Source organism: Pleurodeles waltl, chromosome 5 (genome assembly GCF_031143425.1).
Source record: "Pleurodeles waltl isolate 20211129_DDA chromosome 5, aPleWal1.hap1.20221129, whole genome shotgun sequence".
Lineage (NCBI taxonomy): Eukaryota > Metazoa > Chordata > Amphibia > Caudata > Salamandridae > Pleurodeles > Pleurodeles waltl.
In genome coordinates this window covers 1627151889-1627170958 of record NC_090444.1, presented here as the reverse complement: position 1 = coordinate 1627170958, position 19070 = coordinate 1627151889, and positions in this window count along the sequence as shown.

Sequence of the window (19070 nt, the reverse complement as noted above, 5' to 3'; positions counted from 1 at the left end):
GGACTCTGTTTTTGCTGTTTTTGATACTCTGGGTACTTTACAACTGCCAACCAATGCTAAAGTGCAAGTGCTCCTATTTAAAATGTTTTTGTAATTGGCTTATCCATGATTGGCATATTTGATTTACTAAGTTCCTGGTAAAGTGCACTAGTGGTGCCCAGGGCCTGTAAATCAAATACTACTAGTGGGCCTTCAGCACTGGGTGTGCCACCCACACTAGTAGCCCTGTAAACATGGCTCAGACCTGCCACTGCAGCGTTTGTAGGTGCAGTTTGAAACTGCCAATTCACCTTGGCAAGTATACCCACTTGCCAGGCCTAAACCTTCCCTTTTCATACAAGTAAGGCACCCCTAAGGTAGGCCCAAGGTAGCCTCATGCGCAAGGTGCATTGTATGTTAAAGGTGGGACATGTACTGATGTGTGTTACATTTCTTAACAAAGAAATACTGCTAAATGCAGTCTTCACTGTTACAAGGCCTATCTCTCTCATAGGTTAACATGGGGCTGCCTTTAAATAGTATTAAAGTTCAGATTCCTCTTGAGAGCAGATAGAAATAGGGAGTTTGGGGTCTCTGAACTCACAGTTTAAAAATATATCTTGCAGTGAAGTTGGTTTTTAGATTGTCAGTTTGAAAATACCACTTTTAGAATGTAGGCATTTTCTTACTAGACCCAATCTGTGACTCTGCTTGTTTGTGGATTGCCAGTCTGGGTCAGTTTGACAGTTGGGCTGTTTGTGAATCCCCTCTAGACAGTGAGACAAACGGAGCTGGGGTTTAGCCTGCATATCCTGATGAGCCATCTGTGCTAGAGTGGAGGGAGGAGTGGTCACTTACACCTGAATGGGCTGTGCCTGCCCTCTCACAATGCAGTCTCCAACCCCCTGGTGTGTGTCTGGGGCCTGGTCTCGGCAAGACAGGATTTTGTGAACAACAGAGTCTTTCCTTTGAAGTAGGCCTACTTCAAAGGCAGAAAGGGATATAAGTATTGGAGCCAAAACCTGTGAAAATCAAATCGCTTCTGGAACCAAGAGGAACCTCTGCCAAGGGGAAAAGCTGAAGAGCTGAGGACGAGTGCTGTCCCTGGCTGGCCTAGTCACTTTGTTGGGCTACCCTGTAGTTGCTGCTTCTGCCTGTGAAAAGGGTGTGAAAAGGGAAAAAGACTGGACTTTGTGGTATATTCCTGCTTGTGAATAATCTCCATGGGCTTGAACTGAGCTTGCTTTCTGTTTTGAAGTCTCAGGGCCATCAAACACTTCCTCTGCTAACATCTGGACTCTCTGCTGAGACTTCTGCCCTGTCAAGTGGTGTCCTATCCAGTCCCTGGGCCCTTGAAAGGTGAAGTTGGCAGACAAGAGCTGAAAATCCACAAACAGAACACTGCGTGGGGAAATTTTTGAAGCACCATCTGCAACCCGGCTGATAAACAACGCACCGCCAGCTTCGCAGCTGAAATCAATGCTCCACCTGCATCGCGGCTGGGAGATCGACACATCGGGGCTTGAGAAATGACGCACAACATCCACTTGCGGCTGCTGATAATCACGCAAACCCCATGCATCGTGGTTTTCGAACACCATATGACAGGATTTTCCAAGTATCATCCCTGGGTGTCAAAGTCATCCCGACTCTGCACAGACCCGAGGTGCCCAGTCTGGAAATCAATGCATCGTTCTCTTGCGAGGGAGAAAAACAATGCATCACCTACCCGATCGGAGAAGAAACGACTTACGGCCTCTCTTGCAAGGAAGAAATCAACGTCTTTTCCGACACACGCTCGCCCTTGCAGCTTTATTTTTGACACTAACCTGGTACTTTGTGCAAAAATCATTGTTTCCATTGTTTACTATGGAGTAAGACTCTTATTCTTTTGAAAATTCATGTTTTAACTTGTGTATATTGGATTTTAGTCATTTTGGTTTTGTTTGATTTAGATAAATATTACCTATTTTTCTAAACAGGTGTGGTGTCCCTTTTGTAGTGTTTCCACTGTATTACTGTATGTGTTGGTAGAAATACTTTACACATTGCTTCTGAGTTAAGCCTACCTGCTCATGCCAAGCTACCAAGGGGGTGAGAGGGGGTTAACCAGTTGTCTTTCTCCTTTGCCCTGACTAGAGTGAGGGTCCTTGCTTGGACAGGGGGTAACCTGACTGCCAACCAAAGACCCCATTTCTAACATGGTGTATTAGACCTGTGCCAAGACAGCTTGCACAGCGTTTGGGTGGAAGGTCAGAAGTGCACATTGGACTTGTTTTGTGTGCTGTGGTGGGCCGATTGCATCATGTGTGTCATCATGTGGGCATGAATATGTAGTCATACATTGCGACCAAGTCATTTTTCCTTCATATTAGCTAAACACTTTTTGTATGACTAATATGTAGCTGTAGATGTGTTTCATCATTGCAAGCCACAGTGCCTTTGCCCTAACACTGACATATGTTTGTGTCATACCATCAGATGCATGGTCAATGAATTATGATTGCCATGTTTGAGAGAATGTTCTTCTGCCATCTGGCTGTAGCTTGGATTATGTGATGCTGGATTACTTTCGTGTGGTATGTGATAAGGCTCAAGCTGGTGACATCGTCCCCTTTAATGTTTGCCTATTCCATAGGAAAATGTCTGAAAATGTCTTCCTTCTATGATCTGATGGTCTGTACTTTGGAATATGTACTTTGACTCAGTATGAGTCACACATTCTTGTTCCTAAAAGTCCAGACAAGTAGACAACCTATGTGCTGTACACTGGAATAAAATGTTTGGTGTGACCAGACACTGGTACTACTGAGTTTGTGTGTAATGGCTGTAATCCTGACCATGACACTCTGTACCTGTAACAATTTTCCTCCTTGTACACGTAGCTTATGGCTTCATCACATGCTCTAAATGTTGTTACATCTCTACATAGCAAAATGTGGAAAATAAGCAAGCAGACAATGAGTTTGTGATGGGTGAATGTATTACAATGCTGATGCAGAAAATACAATTTGGACAGATAGGAACTAAAAAGTAAAGTAAAGGTGTCAGCAATGGTGAATGAAATCATTGGAGTAGATGCCAAACCACTGAGAGTTCAAAGTCCAGAGTACTCCTCCCATTGGAACTGGTAGGTAGATGAGGTTCAGCCAACAGAGTGAATATGTGGCACAAAAAGGAGGTCCTTTTGGAAGAAGTCACTTGCTAGTACTGTTGGATGTCTTGCCATCTGCACCTCCTGGATTCTTTGCTGGACGTCCGGGGCAGGTTCATCCCCTGGTAGGGCCTTCCTTCCAGGGGCAGGCACTGTTTTTGATGTGCCTGGTGTTGATGAGCCAAAGGAAGGGAAACTTTGGTTTTGAAAAGCTCTTCTCAGGACTGTGTATATGATCCTCATCACCCCTGTTAGCGAGGGTAAGTTGGCATTGTGGGCCTAAATCTGTTTTTGTTTGTCCCTATGCATGTCCTTCGGTAGCTATTTGATTTCTCAGGGTTCGGTCAAGACCTAGCCCATCACGCCTTGGGACTCCTAATAAATTTACCCAAGACATGGCTGATGGTGTCCTGGCCAGGAGCAGCCCCAGTGGCTTCAACTAGCAGGCCCACAGCATCACTCCCATGCACCCTACCCCCACAGGCCTGGGCCCTTGCTACAGAGTGCCCTCTCCCACTAGATCCTCGAACCTCAATGTCCGAAGTTTTGTGCTACAACTCAGGATCCAGGTTTGGGGGGCACAGGATGGTAGATGCTGTCATTGGCACACACGTTGGGGGGGTGAAAGGCTGCCTGTGATGTTGAGGCAACCATGCTGGGAGGTGTTAATGTGGCCACAGTGAGACTCACTGTTGATGTATGACCAGGTTGCCTAGAGGGCCAGAACCATCCTCCATGTCCAGATGTCCAGGAGTGTCTTTGTTACTGAAGGCTTCATCCAGGGGGGTAGTGGCAGTCTCTTCTGTGACCTCTGTGTGCCCAGTGGTAGTTCAACCTGTTGATGTGAAAGATACAATGTTACTGGTTGTATTGTGACATCTACCTCCAACGGTTTACTGTTATATTAAACAGAGACCTTGTACAAAGTTAAGTTGTACTTAATCTGATTGTGGCAAGCACCCATAGTATTGGTTGTACTGACATGACATTTATGGAGCATGCCAGATCTTCTTGACTGAACCAGCTGCTGAAATGTGTAGATTGTTAGCCCTTGGAAGGATTGCTTGAGAATTCTGTCTTGCACCTTGCAGGCAAAACAGTGGCTATGCAATATGGCTTTGGCCATTTGGAGGCCTAGTTGATTGTGATGCAGGCAGACCCAGGACTTTGTTGTATATGTGACTGGAGTCATCATGTGGTCAGCGAGGTGTTAATGTGTCTGCTGCCAATACGATTCTGGTTATGCATCGTGAGACCTTTGGATCGTAGCTTTGCACACTGGGTAAGCTGTCCTTCCTGTCCTCAATAGTTTAATCTTGGGTCAGCACGTCAAGATGGAGCTAGGCAGCCAGGCACATCTCAGAGTTGAATGTGATCTGTACTTTGGTCACTCCCAGATTAATAAACTTCAATTGAGAGTTAGCAAGCAAGGGTATTTGGACAAGTGACCATTGTTCTGGTGTTTGGAGTTAGAGAAGCAGTGCCTCCTGTGAGTTGTATTCAAGTCACTCTCTATACTTGACAAATGCTATCCTCTCAGGTGAGTAAACTTCATTTGAGAGTTCACTAATAGATGAATTTGGGCACGTGAACACTGGTTTCGTGGTTGGAGTTAGAGAAACAGGGCCTATTGGGCTTTGCATTCCTGACACTCCCTCTATTTCCCACCACTATACAAATGGCATCCTGACAGGTGAGTGAACATCAATTGAGAGTTGACAGACATGGATATTTGGGCATGTGAACACTAGGCTTGTGTTTGGGGTTAGAGAATCAGAGCCTCCTGGCCTTAGCAGTCAGGTCACTCCCTCTACTTCATACACTTGCTAAATGTCATCCTCCCAGGGTGAGTACACTTCATTTGTGAGTTACCAAACAAGGGTATTTGGAGAGGAGAACACTGGACTGGTGGTTGAAGTGATAGTAACAGAGCCTCTTAGGAGATGCAGTCATGTCCCCCTTGTACTACACATGCTATACAAATGTTATCCCTCCAGGTGAGTACACTTCATGTGTGAGTTACCAAACAGGGGTCATTGGAGAAGAGGACACTGGGCTAAATCATGCAGTAACAGTTAAAACACCACAGAAATAATACACCACACAGGTGTAGAGAAATATAAGATATTTATCTGAGTGAATTAAGGTTGAATTCATCACGATTTGATAAGTACAAGTTGAAATATCACTTATGTGATGATAAGAAGAGTCTTAAGTCTTTAAAAAGCAACAAGTGTCTCTTGCATGAGCAAAGTACCTGGTATGCATCAAAATTACATGCACGGAGACCACAGAGGAGGGTATGCGAGGAAAACAAAGGGTGTACGTCAGATTTTGGGTGCACACGGACGTTGCGTCTATTGTTTTCCACGCGGCAAGGACTTTGCATAAAATTCCAGAAAGCAGGCTTGAATCCTCTTTGCGATGCGGGGTGTTTTGACACCCAGGGACGATGCGTGGAAATCCTGGGCATGCAGTATGAAGTCACAGGTGATTCGTCGATCTGGTGGGTGATGCATCTGAGTTTCTGTTACACGGCAGGCGTTGCATCGATTCTTCCCACAGAAAGTCGGGTTGCGTTACTCCGACTCGGCAATGTGTCAATCCAGTGGGCTGTGCATCGAAAGGCCTGTTGCACCGCTGGTGCTGTGTCAATCACCACTCAGGGGACCAGGCTGCGTCGTTCCGGTTCAGGGATGCAGTGATTATTTCACCGCTAGGCAGGCTGTCTGTCAATTCCGGCAGGCTGTGCATTGATTTTCGCCATACAAGGTGTTCCTTTGCAGAGATTAAGGTGGTCATTACAACCCTTGCGGACGGTGTTAAAGCGGCGGTAAGACCGCCAGCAGGCCGGCGGTAAAAAAATGGGAATTATGACCGTGGCGGAAACCGCCAACAAAGACAGCCACTTTAACACTCAGACCGCCACGGCGGTACAGACAAACAGCGTGGCAGTCACCGCCAACAGACAGGCGGAAGACAAAGTACCGCCCACAGTATCACAACGTACCAATCCGCCACCTTTTCCGGGGCGGATTCACCGCAGATAAAAACACGTCGGAAACAGGAATTTCAAAGGGAAAACGCTCACCTCTACACACTCCATGAGGAACGACGACACCATGGAGCTGGAACTCCATATTCTTCCTGCACTAGTCTTCCTGCTCCTATACGACGATCATCAACTCCGGCGGCGAAGACAACGGTGAGTACTGCACCTACGACATAGGGGAGGGGGAGGCAAAAGACAGGGACACACACACGCAACACCCCCACCCCGACTCTCAACAACTACAACACACACACCAATGCATATCCAAACATTACAGTAACAATCCCCAACCCCCCCGTAAGAATGCAAAGACAAAAGGAAATGAGTAGAACCATTGTAATATATCAAAATACAGTAACCAAATAAATACATATATATATATATATATATATATATATATATATATATATATATATATATATATATATATATATATATACACATTAAACAAAATATACACCACGATTAGTAGTGCAGGTAATGCACCATTCATTGTCCGTGGACCACTGGGCCCAAAATGCATGGGGGAGGCCCACACTAGATACCTGATCAAAACGGAGAGAACACTGCTGGGGCATCAGATAGAAATACAACAGGCACCTCAGGGGGAAGGGAAGGGGGGGGCACCTCAGCCGGATGAGTACACCACGCCAGATCCACGAGGGGGCTCCATGCCCATTGATGTATCCTGGGGAGTGCAAAGCCACAGTCTCTCAAGTCTCTACAGTGGGTGGTTTGCCCACTGTACCATCCTGGGGAGTGCAAAGCCACAGTCTCTCAAGTCTCTACAGTGGATGGGTTGCCCACGGTTACATCCTGGGGAGTGCAAAGCCACAGTCTCTCAAGTCTCTACAGTGGGTGGGTGCCCACTGTACCATCCTGGGGAGTGCAAAGCCACAGTCTCTCAAGTGGATAACAGTCTCCACTGGTTCTGGAGGGGGACTGGTGCGCAGAGTGCTTCATCCTGTGAAGGACAGAGGTAGTGGATGCATGTCTCCACTGGTTCTGGAGGGGAACTGGTGCCCAGAGTGCTTCATTCTGTGAAGGACAGAGGTAGTGGATGCATGTCTCCACTGGTTCTGGAGGGGGACTGGTGCCGAGAGTGCTTCATCATGTGAAGGACAGAGGTAATGGATGCATGTCTTCACTGGTTCTGGAGGGGGACTGGTGCCCAGAGTGCATCACTCACCCCGTGATGGTCCCAGTTGCGTCACTGCCCCTGCCGCCCATGGGCTAGCGGGGCTTGAGCTGGCGGTCTTTGCCCTGTTCAGCGGTGCTTGCCCTGGTCAGCGGTGCTTGCCATGGTGGTCTTTGCCCTGTTCAGCGGTGCTTGAGTTTGCAGTTTCTGACCTGTTCAGCGGTGCTTGCCCTGTTCAGCGGTGTAGTGCTTTCCTCTTATTTAGTTTCTAAGCACTAACATAACACAACAGAAATGCACTTCTGAGGTCAAAGAAGACTTTTATTGTTGTTATATGAATGACGAATTAGTAGCTTTCAAGTCCGCGTTAATCAAACAAAATATATCAGTTTGCAATATACACAGCAGGTTATATTTATAAGATATTGAATGCAAAGCAAAACAAATACTTCACCGTGTAGGAACTATTTACAGCTACATCTTTCTAAGGTCTGCAAGCTGATGACCCCTGTCAGCCGCGAGAAAGAGTTTCATCTACCCACACGGGATGCTGGCAGCTGGCGCCAAGCTCCAGCACGAGGTCCGGCAGATTCGAATCTCACTCTCTGCAGCCTGTTACATTCGTTACAAAGGTGTGCCCCCTCCTCTCAGACCTGGGAAACTGAGCAAGCCTTTTGGAGACTGGCCAGGTCTCCAAGACTACTCCTGTTCCCAAGCTCAAGCGAGGAAAAACAACGCCCATGTACCCTCTCTTATCAGGTCTAGTCTACTGTGAGAGCAAAACATCTTGGTTCATCTGGTGCAAAAACACAGCTTGGAAAAATACAGCTTGGATTCTCAACTGCAATGTCTAACTCCACGTTAAAGGCAATGGGCAGCTAACCTAAATATCAAATGCAATGTCATGTTAAAGGCAATAGGCAGCTAACCTAAATATCAAATGCAATGTCTAGTGTCATGTCAAAGCCAATAGGCATCTAAGCTGAATACAAAATGCAATGTCTTATATCATGTCAAAGCCCATAGGCAGCTGAGCTGAATACAAAATGCAATGTATAATATCATGTCAAAGCCAATAGGCAGCGGAGCTGAATATAAAATGCAATGTATAATATCATGTCAAAGCCAATAGGCAGTTAAGCTGAATACAAAATGTAATATATGATATCATGTCAAAGCCAATAGGCAGCGGAGCTGAATACAAAATGTAATATATGATATCATGTCAAAGCCAATAGGCAGAATATCTAATAGCATGTCAAAGTCAATAGGCGGCTAAATTGAATACATCATGTCAAAGCCAATAGGCAGAATATCTAATAGCATGTCAATGTCAAAGCCAATAGGCGGCTAGACTGGATACAGCATGTCAAAGCCAATAGGCAGAATACAGAATGTAATGGCTAATGCAATGTCAAAGCCCATAGGCGGCTAAACTGAACAAAACATACCATGTGCTACTGGTGAACATTGAGCAACTAATATGCGCAGTGGTGAAACACAAAGTCATTGGTCAAAACAAAACTTATCAAATAGCAGGACATTCCGCCCTTTGACCAATTAATTTTTGTTTCACATATCTCATATTTCAAACAAACAAAAAAAAAAAAACATCAGCACAAAAAAAACATTATGATCAAAGCAATCCCTGTAAAGCAATAGAAGTGAATTAACACATTGATTTCATAACCTTTCACATCAGATACATCTACATAGAAAAGACTGAGCAATTTTTTTCTTCTGAATAAGTCTCTAATTCAACAGTGTTAGCAATTTGATGTGGCATGAGTTCTGCTCATGTAAAGGTGCACGGTCCACCTGAAAGGTTTGCTGGAAGATAAGCAAAAGTCAGAGTTCCATACGAGAGGGAAAAAAAAAAAAAACACAGCAAACAAGTTGAACTTGAACTGAAGGCGCAGTTTGCGCAAAATGGATCCATGGTGCTGGCACTTTACTCAGCCAGGTTCAGGTTGGGGATTCGGTCCCTTCCCCGACCCCACACGCACACACCGGAAGGGGGACCACACAGCGCACTCAGGGACAGTGGCGAAACGTGGTAGGATCTGCAAAAGAAACAAGTATGACTTTTCTTGCAAATAACATTTTTCATTTAAACTGCACCCTCCCTCTTTCTTTCCCTGTTTTATAATCAGCAGGATGTTTTTGGGGCCCTTTGTTATATTCTCGGCAGGTTCTGGAGGGTCACTTGGGGCTTCAGCCCACACATCAGTACTGAGGTTTTCATCTGCTGCACCACAGCTTCCCTTTTCTTGCACTGTCAGAAGGGCTGGGGCAGACTCATTCTTTACCAAACCTCCATTCACTGCATTTTTGCCAATTTGGGCCATTCTGTCTCCAATTTGTATGAATGAATCAGATTCTTTTCTAGGTATCAGCATAATTTCGATTTTTCCTTGGTAATTTGCAGCAATCACTCTCCCTAAAACCTGATCAATTTGTCATTTCTGTTCTGGTAACGTTCCTCTCCCCAACTGCTCTGTGACTGCTTGCATGACAGTTTGCTTTTGTGCGTGCTGCACAGTTTTTATCAAATCTAGGGGAATGTGCATCTCTCTCATCTCTGCCCACCTGTAAGTGGCTTTTTCTCTCAGCTGTTCACATTTCTGGGGCACCCACTTAGCCATCCCCACTAAGGCAGAATTCTGGGTGAACACTTCTCTCTCTGAATTTTTCTCATTAACATCTGCAAGGTAATTGAACCAGTTAGGTGCAAGCCATGTGGCTAAAACATTATCAAAGAACCAAAAATCAGCATAAAAATGACACATCTCACGTAGCTCTTGCTTTAAAATCTGACACACATTATACAACGCTGTTCCTTCTACTGTGCCAGAAAACAACATTTCAGTCAATGAATCATTAGTAAAACAAACATGCTTTTTATCTTCAGTGGACACGAATTCAAATGGTGCACACAATTTCATTGGTAATTCTTTTATCTGTGGTACTCTAGCCCTGTCTTGCAAGTACCAGATCCATTGTATGATTCTAGCTAGGGGCACTATTTTCTTTCCTTGTTCATGATTTAAATGTACATAAGTATTTCCTTCTTGCACTGCGCAGAAACCTAAAGTCTGCATTATTTCATTTGCCAAATCACAAGCGCGCAACTGCATATAATTTTTCACAGTGACCATATACAAAAGTGTTAGGATTTCTCTCAAATGAGGGCTATTCTTTTTCCAAAAATCAAACAAGCTAATGAAAGTCGGCTCTTGCTCTAAAATCTTTCGTTTTACTTGTGCATTTTGCAACGGTAACTCGTAAATCACATTCTGGTCTCTCTCGTCCCTGTTATCAGTTAAGGAATGCATTTTGGCTGCCAAAAACCTTGGCTCACACGAAAACTCAGTGCAGCTCGGAGCTGTCTTAACCCCCTCATTACTGGAATGGGACAAGAAAGATTCTTCAAAAACAGCCCTTTTATAACTTTCAGTCGGGCTAATTTGCTCACGTAAATTCCTATTTTCATGTTCCAACTGCCTACATTTCTCCTGCATTTCTCTGTAAGCAGATAAAGGTATCCAGACCTTTCTGTCATCATTACTTCCAAAAGACACGTTTTCTACATCAGGCATTTTAGCTACACATGCATTTTCTTCTGTAATTCCCCAAACAGAAAACAATTCACAGTTTTTCTTAGCACCATCAGGCAGTTTATCAACACATGAATTCTCAGACATGGTCTGCTGTGCTACTGTGATTCCCCAAACAACAAAACAATTTCTGTAATTCTCCAAACAACAAAAAAACAATTACACTTTTAAAGTGTGCACTTAGAAATCTACTAACTCGATAAACCCCTTCTTAATCACCTCTTAATGACCGACCCCACGACTCCAGGTACCATTTGTAGTGCTTTCCTCTTATCTAGTTTCTAAGCACTAACATAACACAACAGAAATGCACTTCTGAGGTCAAAGAAGACTTTTATTGTTGTTATATGAATGACGAATTAGTAGCTTTCAAGTCCGCGTTAATCAAACAAAATATATCAGTTTGCAATATACACAGCAGGTTATATTTATAAGATATTGAATGCAAAGCAAAACAAATACTTCACCGTGTAGGAATTATTTACAGCTACATCTTTCTAAGGTCTGCAAGCTGATGACCCCTGTCAGCCGCGAGAAAGAGTTTCATCTACCCACACGGGATGCTGGCAGCTGGCGCCAAGCTCCAGCACGAGGTCCGGCAGATTCGAATCTCACTCTCTGCAGCCTGTTACATTTGTTACAAAGGTGTGCCCCCTCCTCTCAGACCTGGGAAACTGAGCAAGCCTTTTGGAGACTGGCCAGGTCTCCAAGACTACTCCTGTTCCCAAGCTCAAGCGAGGAAAAACAACGCCCATGTACCCTCTCTTATCAGGTCTAGTCTACTGTGAGAGCAAAACATCTTGGTTCATCTGGTGCAAAAACACAGCTTGGAAAAATACAGCTTGGATTCTCAACTGCAATGTCTAACTCCACGTTAAAGGCAATGGGCAGCTAACCTAAATATCAAATGCAATGTCATGTTAAAGGCAATAGGCAGCTAACCTAAATATCAAATGCAATGTCTAGTGTCATGTCAAAGCCAATAGGCATCTAAGCTGAATACAAAATGCAATGTCTTATATCATGTCAAAGCCCATAGGCAGCTGAGCTGAATACAAAATGCAATGTATAATATCATGTCAAAGCCAATAGGCAGCGGAGCTGAATATAAAATGCAATGTATAATATCATGTCAAAGCCAATAGGCAGTTAAGCTGAATACAAAATGTAATATATGATATCATGTCAAAGCCAATAGGCAGCGGAGCTGAATACAAAATGTAATATATGATATCATGTCAAAGCCAATAGGCAGAATATCTAATAGCATGTCAAAGTCAATAGGCGGCTAAATTGAATACATCATGTCAAAGCCAATAGGCAGAATATCTAATAGCATGTCAATGTCAAAGCCAATAGGCGGCTAGACTGGATACAGCATGTCAAAGCCAATAGGCAGAATACAGAATGTAATGGCTAATGCAATGTCAAAGCCCATAGGCGGCTAAACTGAACAAAACATACCATGTGCTACTGGTGAACATTGAGCAACTAATATGCGCAGTGGTGAAACACAAAGTCATTGGTCAAAACAAAACTTATCAAATAGCAGGACAAGCGGTGCTTGAGTTTGCAGTTTCTGACCTGTTCAGCGGTGCTTGCCCTGTTCAGCGGTGCTTGCCATGGTGGTCTTTGCCCTGTTCAGCGGTGCTTGAGTTTGCAGTTTCTGACCTGTTCAGCGGTGCTTGCCCTGTTCAGAGGAGCTTGCCATGGCGGTCCTTTATTGCCCAGCTGGGCTGGGGCTGGCGGTCCTTCATTGGGCAGCTGGGCTGTGGCTGCTGGGGCCCTCCTGGGCAGCTGGGCTGTGGCTGGCTGTGGCCTTCTGGGCACTGACTCTGGCGGTGGCCTCCTGGCCAGTGACTATCGGGCTGCCCTCCTGGGCACTGACCCTGGCGGTGGCCTTCTGGCCAGTGACGATCAGGCTGCCCTCCTGGGCACTGACTCTGGCGGTGGCCTCCTGGCCAGTGACCATTGGGCTGGCGGTGGCCTCCTGGGTAGCGGGGATGATGGCGGTCTTCTCCACCGTGCTGCTCCTTCCAGACTTTGGCGTTTTCTTCTGCCCCTTCCCCACCTTGGGAGGAGTCACAGCTGAGTCGACACTCCCCCGGGACCCTTGTGAGCGGCTTTGCTGGCTTGAGTCTTCACCCTCTCCCGACGAGCACTGTCCAACTTCCGGTGCTTCACAGGGGGAGCTGGCTGTGCTGTTGCTCCGTGTCACACTGGCTGTCCTGGTGCCCGGTGCACTCCACATACCTGTAACAACAGGTACCACATGTCCCGGAGATTTTTTGGCTGAGGTGCTAGTACAGGACCTATGAATTGGAGGGGGGGTGGGAAAGAGGTCAAGCTTGGTCAGGAAAAGTTTCTTAGGAACACTGGGATGGGTAGCTGGAGGGGGTTTGGGAGTGGAGGAAGAGGTAGTGGTTGTAGGAGGTGTACGTTTGGTGACTTTGGGTGAAGGTGCATGCGCTGGAGGCTGTTGTGAGGTGGATGGCTTTTGGGTGGGTGTGTGCCTGCGTTTGTGTACTTTGGGAGGGGGCATCACAGACCCACTGGGAGAGGACACAGGGGACGTGTAAATGGTAGTGGGGGTGGTGAGTGCACGTGAGCGGGGTGTGGTGGTGGGTGTGCTGGTGCGGGACGTAGTGGCTGTAGTGGCAGTGCATGCAGGTGAGAGTGTAGACGAGACTGGGAGGGAGGAGGGAGACGACGAGGAGGGGGACTCAGTGGAGGCAGTGGATGTTGCTGTGTCTGTATGTGTGTGATGCTTGCGTGGGTGCCTGTGGGATGTGTGGTGCTTATGTTTGCCTGAGCTTCCCTTGTGTGTTGACGTGTGTGCATGCTGGTCTGATGGTGTGCATGGGATAGGCTGGGGTACAGGGGATTGGGTCTGGGTGGAGGAAGTTGGAGGGGGGAGGCTAGACACAGGGACAATGGCTGCCAACAGTGCTGAAGCCAGAGTTTGCAGGGTTCGATGAAGGGCAGCCTGACCAGAATGAATGCCCTCCAGGAATGCATTTGTGTGTTGCAATTCCCTTTCTACACCCTGGATGGCATTCAGAATGGTAGACTGCCCAACAGTGAGTGACTGAGGAGGTCAATGGCCTCCTCACTGAGGGCAGCAGAGGTGACAGGGGCAGGGCCTGAGGTGCCTGGGGCGAAGGTGATGCCCATCCTCCTGGGTGAGCGGGCATGGGTCAAAGGCTGAGGGGCTGCTGGGAGGGCGGTGCTGGTAGGGGGGGTGGCGGCTGTACCTGTAGAAGTGGGGGGCACAGATTTTGCCGCCACCACAGGTGAGCTCCCATCGGAGGACGAGTCTGTGTCGCTGGTTGCAGATCCTGTGACCGCCGTGAAGCTTCCCTCGCTCTCCGTCTCACTGGTGTATTCTGGGTCCATGGTGTGGCCCTCCATGGCCATGTGGGATGCAGCTCCCTCGTGCTCCGGTGCCACTGTACCTCCGCCTGATGATGCTGATGCACGCAAGAACAGGGAGACCACAAAAAGGGGGGGGGGACAGAAGAAAGACAGGTTGAGTGCGTGGCTTACCGCTACCGTTGGCGGACAATACAGACACAGCAGCCCCCTGCACTACGCCGCGCTGTTGGGCTCTACAGATGCAATTCCTGGGATATGGCCTACATGGCTATGGTCGACATCTGCACACATAGATGACAGAGGGGCATGTATACCTGTACTTGGCACTCTACAGAGTTGGGGTGGGGTGCCACATGGCCTGCATTACGGAGGGACCTAGCCTAGCCAGAATTCGCCCTGGCCTAGGGAAACCCACAGCCCTCTTCCCCCACCCAGACACCTTCACTGCGTGCAAAGTCCGCTGAATGATGTTGTACTCACCCCCTTGTGTCTGCTGTGATGCCCTCAAGCGCCCATCCAACTCAGGGTAGGCCACCGCCAGGATCCGGAACATCAGGGGTGTCATGGTTCGACGGGCACCCCTCCCACGTTGGGAGGCCATCCCCAGCTGAGCCTCCGCCATCTTCTTGCTCCAGCGGCAAATGTCCTCCCATCTTTTACGGCAGTGGGTGCTCCGTCTGTTGTGGACCCCAAGGGTCCGGACGTCCTTGGCGATGGCACGCCAAATATCCTTCTTCTGGTGGGCGCTGACCTACATGAGATGTACAGGGGAAGAAGAGAAGTGTTTGGCAACTGCACCGTCGAAGTGAGTGGCCCACATCCCTAGCCTTGCCATGTGGCACATGCATTCACAGTCCTTCATGCACACAGAACTGTGTCCCCTTCCTTCTTACAAACAGCCCTCTCCACACAGGCATAGCCCATACAATGTGCTCCCTGTGTACTTACCTGTTGGTCTGGAGGACCGTAGAGTAGCGTGTACTGGGGGAGGACCCCGTCCACGAGCTTCTCCAACTCCTCTGCAGTGAAGGCAGGGGCCCTTTCCCCAGACCCACGAGCCATTGTCTCTTCCAGACCGAGGTCACAGCAGCACTTGCAGTGTAGGTCCTCTCCTGTTGAAAATCAGGTATCGAGTGATTGAACAGCTAGAAAATGGCGGTCACGTCCGCGGCGGTCACGTCCGTGGCGGTGCGTAGCATCACCACCGGCATACATCGTCATTGGCTCCTGGGACCCATAGGGTCCAATGTTAACCAATGCAGCATTGCGCTGCGGTCTTCGACCGGCTACCGCGACGGTGTACAACGCCAGTGCAGTTACCTCTCATCCTATTGTCCCACTTTAGAGGTCAGGCAGCCGCCATTTCAGGGGGCCACATGGCCTAATTACCAACTGCGTCACACAGACCTAGGCCTTGTCGCACAACACAAACACAGGCCAGATTCTGTGTATGAATGGTGTTCTGTGTAGACTGTGGGTACATACCTCTGAGTTGTTTGACTCTGTGGTCTCTGTTGTCCTTCGTAGGCACCGTCCGCTGGGACATGTGAGGAGATGGCAGAATCCTCCGGTGTACCGACCGCTGGTGGACCTGTTGACAATGGACGAGCGACATTTGATCATCACCTACAGGTTTGACCGTGCCACAATCCAGGAACTGTGTACCCAGTTGGAGCCAGACCTGATGTCAGCAATCCGCCATCCCCACAGGGATCCCCCCTCAAGTGCAGGTGCTATCAGTGCTCCATTTCCTTGCAAGTGGGTCATTTCAAACAACAGTGGCCATGGCATCAGGGATGTCCCAGCCTATGTTTTCAAACGTGTTGTCCAGAGTGTTGTCTGCCCTGCTGAAACACATGCGGAGCTACATCGTTTTCCCTCAGGTGGAGGATTTGCCTACAGTGAAAGGTGACTTCTATGCCCTTGGACATATCCCCAACATCATAGGTGCCATTGATAGGACCCGTGTAGCTCTGGTCCCCCCCACACAGGAGTGAACAGGTGTACAGGAACCGGAAGAGTTATCATTCCATGAATGTACAGATGGTATGTTTGGCAGACCAGTACATCTCCCAGGTAAATGCTATGTTCCCTGGCTCTGTGCATGACGCCTACATCCTGCGGAAAGCAGCATCCCTTATGTGATGGGGCAACTCCAGAGGCACCGGGTGTGGCTATTAGGGGACTCTGGTTACCCCAACCTGTCATGGCTACTGACCCCAGTGAGGAATCCCAGGACCAGGGCAGAGGAACGCTACAATGAGGCCCTTGGGCGGACTAGGAGGGTGATCGAACGCACCTTCGGCCTCCTGAAGGCCAGGTTCAGGTGCCTCCATATGATAGGTGGTTCTACTCACCCAGGAAGGTGTGCCAGATCATAGTGGCCTGCTGTATGCTTCACAATTTGGCTTTGCGACGACAGGTGCCTTTTCTGCACGAGGATGGTCCAGATGACGGTGTTGTGGCAGCTGTGGAGCCTGTGGACAGTGATGAGGAGGAAGCAGAGGAAGAAGACATTGACAACAGGGACTCAGTTATCCAGCAATATTTCCAGTGACACACAGGTGAGAATACATTCCTGCCTACTACAAGTACTTTCACACTTCTACCTCTATCCTGTCTGTCGATTTCAACCAGTATATGGTAACTGAGTTATACATTTCCATTACAGTTTCACAGGTGTGGTTTCCAATGTGTGTTATCTGCTTAGATTCCTGATGGACTTGAGATGTGTGACATAGGTATGTTGACATTACATTTCAGAACGCATTTTGTCACTGTCATTGCTAATACAAATTTTCAAAATCACAGACTGACTCCAGATTGTTTTGTGCTTCAAGGGTGTTTATTGCAGTGCTAAATATTGGAGGGGGGTTGTAAAATGTTGAGGGGTGATGGTGGAGGAATGTCCATGGCAGAGTCCAGTCTATTAGTCTCACAGGTGCATTGCCCATATGGGCATAGGAAGTGGAGCTGGGGCAGTTCCAATATGGACAGGGTTACAAAGTGGGACAGTAGGATGACAATCAGGGTGGTCTCATTTCTTGGCGGGGGTCTTGGCATCGTGCTCTGTCTTGTTCCTGGATCTCAGGGACCGTTTGCGGGGTGGTTCTCCGTCTGCAGGGGAAGGGGTGCTGGTGTGGTGGTCCTGTGGCGGTGCCTCCTGTCCACTAGCGTTGGCGGAGGTGGTGGGCAGTTCATCGTCCATGCTAGTGTCAGGGGCCCCTTGGAGTGCCACAGTGTCCCTCCTGGTGTTAAGTATCTCCTTCAGCACCCCTACGATGGTGCCCAGGGCGGTGCTGATGGTTCTGAGTTCCTCCCTGAAGCCCATATACTGTTCCTCCTGCAGGCGCTGGGTCTCCTGAAACTTGGCCAGTACCGTTGCCATCGTCTCCTGGGAGTGGTGGTATGCTCCCATTATGGAGGAGAGGGCCTCGTGGAGAGTGGGTTCCCTAGGCCTGTCCGCCCCCTGTCGCACAGCAGCCCTCCCAGTTCCCCTGTGTTCCTGGGCCTCCGTCCCCTGGACCGTGTGCCCACTACCACTGCCCCCAGGTCCCTGTTGTTGTTGGGGTGGTGGGTTATCCTGGGCTCCCTGTAGTGGTGGACACACAGCTGATTGACGTGTCCTGGGTACGGAGGTATGGGCCCGCTCGGTGGGTGCTGTGCTGGTGTTACCAGAGGGCGGAAGGTCTGTGGTGGCCTGTGACTGGGTGTGGGGAACCGACTGTCCTGAGGCCCACGATGGTCCGGGCTGGTCATCTGGATCCAGTTGGACAGAGCTGCTGTCATCACTGTGGGCCTCTTCTGTGGGTGGGGTGGAGATGTCTGGACCCTCCTGTCTGGTGACGTTGGGTAGTGGTCCTGCAGGGGTGTAAAGGCATGATTATTGCATCTGTGTGTGTCATGGTGTGCAAAGGGTGGGTGACCGTGTACCCCAGTGCTAGCATTCCTGTGTGGGGGCTTGTGTGATGATGGTTAAGAGGGGTGTTATGGGTATGTGCAGTGGGCATGCTTTAGTGATGGGTGTCCATGCTTTGTTGTGTCATGCAGGGCTTGGTGTTGGGATGGGTGGTTTGTGTTATTAGTACATTAGTGAGGAGTTGGAGTGATAGGGGAGGGGGCGAGGGTGGGGGTCTGTGATAGCATGCAGGTAGGGTGGGGGATATGATAGTTAAGATTTGACTTACCAGAGTCCATTCCTCCACCAACTCCTGCGAGGCCCTCAGGATGCAGAATAGTCAAGACCTGCTCCTCCCATGTTGTTAGTTGTGGGGGAGGAGGTGGGGGTCCGCTGCCAGTCCGCTGTACCGCAATTTTGTGTCTGGAGACCCCGGAACGCACCTTCCCGCGTAGGTCGTTCCACCTCTTCCTGATGTCGTCCCTATTTCTTGGGTGCTGTCCCACTGCGTTGACCCTGTCGACTATTCTTCGCCATAGCTCCATCTTCCTAGCTATGGAGGTGTGCTGCACCTGTGATCCAAATAGCTGTGGCTCTACTCGTACGATTTCCTCCACCATGACCCTGAGCTCCTCCTCTGAGAACCTGGGGTGTCTTTGCCGTGCCATGGGGTGGTGTAGGTGATGTGTGGGGTGGTGTATGTGGTGATAAGTGTGGTGATATGTAGTGGTGTGTGGTGTTTTGTGCGTGGAAGTAGTGTGGGTGATGGTGTTGAGTGCCTGTGGCTGTAGTTTGCGGATGGTGGTGTCTCTCTCTGGCCTTCTTTCAGATTTTTTTGTCGTAGGGGTTTGTGGGTG